This window comes from Octodon degus, unplaced genomic scaffold (assembly GCF_000260255.1).
Source record: "Octodon degus isolate 3935 unplaced genomic scaffold, OctDeg1.0 scaffold00329, whole genome shotgun sequence".
In the NCBI taxonomy this organism is placed as follows: domain Eukaryota; kingdom Metazoa; phylum Chordata; class Mammalia; order Rodentia; family Octodontidae; genus Octodon; species Octodon degus.
In genome coordinates, this window is record NW_004524905.1 from 714,035 (window position 1) to 722,223 (window position 8,189).

The 8,189-nt window shown below is 49.6% G+C and overlaps 1 protein-coding gene across 1 annotated transcript in view; it reads right to left on the reverse strand.

Moving 5' to 3' along the window:
* Tbl1x (transducin beta like 1 X-linked) overlaps positions 1–522 on the reverse strand; it is a 238,543-nt gene extending 238,021 nt beyond the window's left edge. Inside the window, exon 1 of the mRNA XM_004647820.2 lies at positions 365–522. The gene's annotated coding sequence lies outside the window, so the exon portion shown is untranslated. The remainder of the gene's footprint in view (positions 1–364) is intronic.
* Between the last annotated feature and the right edge of the window lie 7,667 nt (positions 523–8,189).

Consider the following 8,189-nt stretch of genomic DNA (forward strand, 5'->3'; position numbering starts at 1 on the left):
TTCAGTTACACAAATACCCGCGCCCCTCCCCAGCACCCTTGGGGGTCTGCCTCATTGAGTATTTTTTTCCGTAAGTTTGCCCCACCCTTTGGTGTCTACCGAGCTCAGAGCTAGGAGCCCAGAACACTCAGCAATTGAAACTCTAACCTCACTTGCTCCTGCCTTGAACACTAGACCGTTTGTTGTTCCGGTGTTTGGGGGGAGGGGAGGACCCGCTATTAGTTTTTAAGGGGCCGATCCTCGCATTGAAAAGGCGGACCAAAAAAAAAATTACCCTGCAAAATATTGCTGTAAAACGTCAATGATGTCAAACGACTGTTGCTACACCATTATTAGAGCACATGAAGAAAAAATACACACTTACACAGTCTCCATAATTGTGAATCAGCAGAACACATTGTGTCTGATTAAGTATCAGTTGCCATTCGAGACCCCCCAGAAGGACTTGGTGGGGCCTTCCCTTGAGCCTGCCCTCCGGCGCTCCCGGGCTCCCTGGGCTTGTGCAGACTGAAGCTGAGGTATTACATGCAATCGACAAACGAAGAGTGCAACAGAAAACCCAGGCGGGCTCATGATGCAACCCGGCCCTGGTTACACGTGCTTCCCCTCCCCCACCGCCTGCTGGTGGGAGCGAGGCGTTTTTTCCGCCTGTAGGGTCACATTGTGGTTGATTGATTCTCCTTTCGCCTTGTTCAGTCATTCAGATTTGGAAAGTAAATAACAAGTTGACATCATTATGGCTCTAGGCTTTACGGGGACTCGGCCCTCCGCTACCGCATACTCCCGAGTAGCCGCGCACCACCAAACCAGCCGCCTAGCCCGCCAGCCCAGCTCGTCCTTGGCTGCTTGGAAATTCCAACCTGAACTTCCTTCAAAAGCTTGTTTGTTTCTTTCTATGACTTGGCAGATATCGGACACCGAAGGCTGGGGAGAGTGGTGGAAATGATTCCTCCCAGCAGGGACAGCTCAGAATCCACCTTTCCTCTTGGGGGCTGGCCCCCAAATCCCAAGGGTCCTCTTGCCTATAAAAAGGTAAGGCTTTGCAGAGGAGATAGCTCTGTAGCCTAAGCGCCTGCCTGGCAAGGGCAAGGTCTAGAGTTCTATCCCCCGTACAGCAAAAGACAAACAACAACAGCAACAATAATCAGGGCTTTTATCAAAGACTGGTAGGACCCACCCCCCAAGGGCAGGAGCGCCTCCCCCTCCCCTCGCCGCTCACCCACCCCTGCCATGTATCACAAAACCACCAAAAAACACTGTTGTTTCTGAGTGCCACGTGAGAGGTGTGTGTGTGGTGCATGACGCTATTCTGTGGCATCTTTTTAGCAGTTTCTCAAAGGAGCAACCCTGGAAGGAAATCGAGAAATAGAGGAAATCAGCAGGAAGGCTTTTTATCCTTGTGATGGGTAAAGGAGGACTGGAAAAAAGAGGCCTGGTTTTCATGATGCCCCCTGCACTGCCAGTGTGTGTGTGTGTGTGTGTGTGTGTGTGTGTGTGTGTGTGATGTTCTAAACTAGAGAATGGGGAATACAAGAATCGGCTTAGGACACCATCGGGGTACTCAAAAGCTAACTCAAGGGCAGTAAGAGTCTTTCATTCTGGGAAAAAAAAAAAAAAAAAAAAAAACAAAGTTGTACTAACAATGAAAAGATCAGTAGTTATACTCCCCATAGCTGCTAGGTGTACTTTGTTTCCTCTATTTATCCCACCTGACAGGGCTAGGTTCCAGGACTCTAATCCCAGCCCAAGAGAGGCTTAGGCGGGAGGGTTACCTAAATTCACAAATGCAAAGCCAGCCTGGGGCAACTTAAGAGATACTATCTCAAAAAGAGTAAACCTACAAAACACAGGCTGGAGGGGCCAGGAAGATAGCTCTGGGGCACAGAAGAGCAGGGTCCTGAGGTCAAGTTGGAGTATGCTCCCAAAAAAACAACAAACAAAAAACTTGCTGGAGAAGGCTGGCCAGATAGCTCGGTGGACTAAGCTGGCGAAGGAACCCGGGATTCCATGCCCAGTTTGCAGTGCCAGGCCCTCACCTGGGGGGTGCTGAGACACAGATTGAGACTGGCCGTGGTTGTGGGCACCTATAATCCCAGCGTGGGAGGCTGAAAACAGGAGCATCACTGAGTCCGATCTGCATGGTGAGACCCTGTAGCCCCTGTGCTAAATGCACTAAAAAATAAAAATAAATAAAAATAAACAGGCTGGAGATACAGCCTAATATGAAGGCCCTGGCTTCAACCACAAGTAGTGCAAAATAATAATAGTGATTATTATTAACTATACTGATTATTATATTAATATATGGTATTACTTTTTTTATACAAAACAAAGACTGAATCTTAACGTGAACAGTAGAATTTAGTTACTAATAACTGGTTCACTAATCGTGAATCTCTACCAAACTCACTTAATATGTTAATACCAGAAGCTGGGGATGGAAGAATTCTATGCAATATGCCCAGCTGCTCTGTAAATCTACAACTATTTTTTTTTTACAACTATTTTTTATAATAGCCAGACACACCTGTAGTTCCAGCTACTACTCAGAACGAAACTAAAGCAAGTTCTCACTTGAGCTCAGGCAATCAAAGCCAGGAAAGGCAATAGAGTGACACCCTGTAAAAAACGATTTTTAAAAAATTCTTGAAACACAGCACATTATTTCAAGAATAATACCCTTGTCCACTAAAAGCAAGGATAGTGGGAATAGATATTAGGCTTCTCATGAAACCTAATGCCCTATCTTGTTATTTTATATTTTTCTTCCCGTATTTCTTTTGCAGTACCGGGGATTGAACTCAGGCCCTGCCGCTTGCCAGGGACGCGCTTACGCCACTGAGCCACCTCCCCGGCTCCTACATTAGCATCTTACTGCTTACCACCTTCCTGCTCTATTTTACCAAGTGGTATGCCTTATATGGTTGCCACCATCTTTGGAGAGAAGACTGGGAAGCCAATCAAGATCCCTCCCCACGTATTATGCAATACAACTGCTGTACCACTCAAAAGAAAGACGATAAAAAGAGGTCCACAGGTGCAAATAGAAAAGTTAAAGCAAAGTCTGAAGTTAATCATTTATATACTTATTTATTTATTTGGAACAAGGTCTCACTACACAGCTTAGGCTCACAGTGATCCTCCTGTCTCAGCCTCCCCAGCGCTGGGGTTACAGGTATGCACCACCAGGCCTGGTTTTGCTGGCCGGCTTGGCTTGAGGCCAGCACGGCATGCGGTACCAGGGATCAAACCCAGGTCCTTGTGTTTGCCAGGCAGGCGCTTAGACCGCTGAGCTATCTCCCCAACCCTGAAGTTATTTTGAAAGGCAATGGTATTCACCCTCTACAAGTTTAAGGGAACACCAAAAACAGTCAGTAAGATAAAAAAAAATAGACTGCTTTTTGTGTGAATGCGTGCTAGTCAAGCGCTTTACCACTGGAATATACTCTGAGCCCACATAATCCCATATTCTAAAGAGCAAACTAAATGGCAAAACACTGCTGTGAATGAAAGATCAAAACGCGAGTCAAAGACGGGGTCCGGCGTGCCTTCCCGACCTGGCCTAATCCCCTACCACACAGCATGCAGAGTGGGGACACTGAGGACACCACGGGACAGTTGTGTTTCCCTTCTGTCCTGATACAGGAGTTTGATGATCTTGTTCCAGGAGACTAAATGACTTGTGAACTTCCTCCTGGGAAAGTGTGTGTGTGTGTGATTGTGTGTGTGTGTGTGATTGCATGTGTGTGTGTGTGTGTGTGTGTGTGTGTGTCTTAATTTTAGGATAAATTAAATGAAGGACTATTTAAAAGTAGCTTTAATAGAAAAGCGAAGGGATAGCTGGAAGGACACAAGTATCCGTGGCATCCTGGCTAGTGATGCTGCAGGACTCTGGGGAGTGCAGAGTCCTTGTGGCAGAGATGGTCGGGATCCCTGGAAGCATGTGTCCGAATGACTTGGACTCCAGGGGAGCAGAAGCGACCAACAAAGGAGTCACCAAGACGCTAGGAAAAGTACTGGATGAAAAGAATTTCAGGGCCGGGAGATAGCTCAGTAGAATAAGCGCTTGCCTGGCAAGCGCAAGGGCCTGGGTTCAATCCCCAGTTCAGCCAAAAAAAAAAAAAGAAACAAAAGAATTTCATATTTTTCTACCCAGGACAGTTTTAGAATTCTCTAAACACCTCCCAGCACTGTCCCAGTGATGTCCATAGTAACCTTCACAGGGTCTCCTACTCATCTTTGAAGGAGTGAGGTAGCCCTACAGCTCAGATAGCTCAGAGTCTCTCTGAGAGGGGCCAGAACTCAGAGAGTGCAGGGCGGGATTTCTTCCCTACTGCTGCTGCAACATACTCAGGGGTTTTAAATATTATTATCCGTTTATTATTTAATTTTTTTTTTCTGGTTCAGCTGGGGTAGGGCTGACACAGAATGTGGTGCCGGGGACTGAACTGCAGTCCCTTGGACCTGCCTAAGCTTGCCTAAGCAGGTGCTTTAGACTGCTGAGCTACCTCACCAGCCCCTACCTAGGTATTATTACCCATTGATTACCTAACAGTTCCGTGGTTCAGGAGGTCCAAATGGTCTCTCAGGGTGTGACCGTTTTTTTGTTTTTGTGGTGGCGGGAGTATTGAGACTCGAACCAAGGACTACATGTTTTCTTTTAAGACAGGGCCGCACCAAGTGGCTACACTGCTCAGGCCTGGCTGAAAGGTGCTGTCCTCGCGCTTCAGCCCCCAGAGTGCTAGGATTACAGGCCTGTGCTGACATCAGGCCTGGCTATTCTTATCTTTCAACTGACTGGGCTACAGGACACCCACTCACCTGATTAATCACTCTTTCCCTAGTGTGGCTGGGTACCCCTGCATCCAGTGAGGTCCAGCACAGGACAAAGAGGTGGAGAAGGGCTTCTCTCACTCCCCCTCTGTCTGGCTCCTGGGGCTGGAACAACATCTTCCCCTATCCTCAGCATTCTTATTCTCAGAACTACAGACCTGGACTGGAATCACACCATCAGCTTTTTCAACCACCCCATGAATAGATCACTATGTCTGTCTGTCTGTCTGTCTGTCTGTCTGTCTGTCTGTCTGTCTGTCTGTCTGCCTACCTACCTGCCTGCCTGTCTGCCTGTCTACCTGCCTGCCTGCCTGTCTACCTGCCTGTCTGTCTGCCTGTCTGTCTGCCTGCCTTCCTACCTGTTTGTCTATTTCTGTTTCTGTCTCTGTCTCCCTCCCTCCCTCCCTCCTTTCCTCTCTTCTTTCTTCCTTCTTTGCCTCCTTCCCCCTCTTCTTTTCTCACCCTCCCCCCCAGGTCTTCTGTTGGTTCTATTTGCCCAGAGAACACGCTATCCAGGTTCTGTAGGCCTGAATTCCTCCCAGAGGCTCTAGGGGATGCTGAGTCTGTCCCAAGGTCCAGAGCACACTGCCTCTTTCCTCCATCTTCAGGGGCAGCCACAGATAGAAGACCCAGTTCTCCTCCAGCACATACTCTTCTGTGCCACCTCTCTTCTAATTTAAAAGTCTTGCCCAACTCAGGTCACATAAGCTATGTGCTGTGCTTTGAATATAGCTTGTCCCCCCCCCCCAATCCAGCCCCCATGTTCACTTCCCGACTCACATGTTAATGGCAATTAAAAGGGTGGAAACTTAGTCCCACTATGGTGTTTAGAGGTGAGGCCTCTAGAGAGCAATTAGATTTAGGTAAATCTCATGGTAGGGTCCCACCCTTGAGTCTAGTGATTTCATAAGGAGAGAGAGACCAGAAGAGGGACACACACACACACACACACACACACACATTGTTCACACTATCCCACCATGACGCAGTGCAACCAAAGGGGTCCCCAAAGCCTGTGCATGCCTCTTGGGGTTCCAGCCTCCAGAACCGAGAGCTACAGAAATCTCTTCTCTATAAGATAGCCTGCCTCAGGTAACACCATCCCAGTAAAAAGAAGCTGCCAGATACACCATATAATCCTGGATAGGCTCTCCAGTGAAAGCCTTTTCATTTCAGTCACATCTGCCAAGTCCCTCTGACCACAGACTGACATCACTGTACCCGAGGTGAAGGTGTGGACTTCCACGGAGGAACCCCTTCAGCCCCCTAAGGTGACTGAATAGAATCTCCCTGTGAAAGGTGGGGAGAGAGGCCCAGACGCAGCTCTTGAGATTCCAGGAACCCACAGCCTTTCCATCCGGCCCCAGCCGTGTGGCTTCTGAAGCCATCCATCAAGAGCACCTTCCAAACACAAGCGCACAGCAAACAGTGAAAACTGCCGCTTTGCTGTTCTCCAAAAGCACAGGGCAGGGACGAGTTCCCGTTTTCCCAGTAACACATGTGCTTCACAGTCACAAGACAGCTAGCAGGGGGTGGCTGGCTGATTTCCAAAGGCCAGCCCCCGCCGCCTCCCCAAGTTGCCTGAGGAGCAGTTCCATGCTTCCCCCCCAGGCATCTCTCCGCAGTTCACATTTACCGCTCTCTGGGGAGCCGTCAGGTGAGAGACGCTAGCTTTATAAATAGTCCCTGCACCAAAATCGTCTCCCACCACGCAGTCAAGCCCAAAACCACTGACAAAGAAAGGCCTTGCAGGGAGAACTGGAATGCTGCATGTTCCTCCTGTGCCTTGGTGGCAGGGTTTCTTTTCTGTTGGTGCTTGTAAGACCTCCACAGCCACCTGCTGGGATCAGCCGTGTGCACCACTGGCCGGTCCGCGGAGCAGCCCTGCCCTCCTACCCCGCAAAACACAAGCCTAGGGGGTTGAGAGAAACAGCGGTGGAGAGTTCTGTGGGAGCCGCCAACCCTGCAGTCAGCCCCCGGGGGCCTTGTGCATGGGCGAAGGGATAAATACGTGAGGTTCCTTCCTAAAGGGAGTGGGGGTGCAGCTTGAGCAAAAGCTGGAAAGGGAGCCAAACTGTTGATAATCGCGGCTTGCGCCAAGGGTGGCATCAGATCCTACTTCTGAGCTTCTCTGAAGGGCTTTTGTCTGTTTTTGTATGTTAGGGAAGGGTCTACAGGGTGTTCAGGGTCTCACTACTAGGTCGCAATCCTAGTGTCCGAGCCTGTTTACAGCCTCCCAAGAGCTGGGATTACAGGCTCGCATCACCAGGCCCAGTCTCAATTGCCATCTCAGCACGCCTCGGGGGGGATCAAACCCCAGCCCCTGCACCTGCTTGAAGGTCCTTTAATCCACGGAGCTACTAGGCCGGCCCCTGTGCTTCTGTTGTCCGTGGTGGTGCTGTGGCTGGAGCCCGACCCCGCGCATGCTCAGCACGGGCTCTGCTTCTGAGCTGCTCCCCGAAGCTCTGTGGTGTGTTCTTGGACCGGCGCGTGGACCAGGGGAGAACATCCTTGGGCCCAGGGGAGGGCAGGGAAGGAAAGAGGCTGCCTCTAGCGCTTAATGAGGGGTCTTGGAAGATGACCGAACTATGTTTCCTTCCTTCTTTCCCTCCTTCCTTCCCGTTTTCATTTCCCTTCCTCTTGCTTTTTTCCTCCCTTCCCTCCCAGCCCTCCTGCTTCACTCTTTAATTTCTTCCTTCTTTCTCTTCCTCTCTCCCTCCCTCTCTTTCTCCTCTCTCCTTCCCTCCGTCCCACCTTCTTTTTCAGCGCCAGGGCCTTGCACACACTAAGCCAGCGCTGCATCCCGGGTGACATTCCCACCCTGTTGTTTGTATTTGTCTCAGTTACTCTTGGCTCCTTGCTGGGACAAATACCAGACACTCAAAATGAAGGAAGGAAAGGTTTATTTAGCTCACAGTTACTGGAGGTTTCAGTCCACACTCACTGGCTCCCAGGCAGAGCGGCACAGGGCAGAGAGCAGCCTTTCATGGTGGCGGCAAAGAGCAGAGAGCAAAGGGAGTGGTGGCAGCAGCTCCAGCAGCTGGCCCTTCTCCCTTCTTACGTTGTAATGAAGATTATCTGCTCCAGGGCAGGCACCTTCACACCACAGTAATCAATCATAAGCTCCACCAGCTGCCCCACGACTGCATGAGGCTTTGGGGGGACACCTAGACACAAACCATAACAGTATTAATGGTGGTGCAGATCATAGGGCTGGAAATGTTGGTCAACATTTATAGAACTGTACTCTAAGAGGTGATTTTATGTGTGAATTGTATCGCCATGAACTTGGCTTTGATAAAAGAGGGAGGGACAATCAATGTCCTGTTTTTTGTTCGGGCAGTTATGCTTATTCT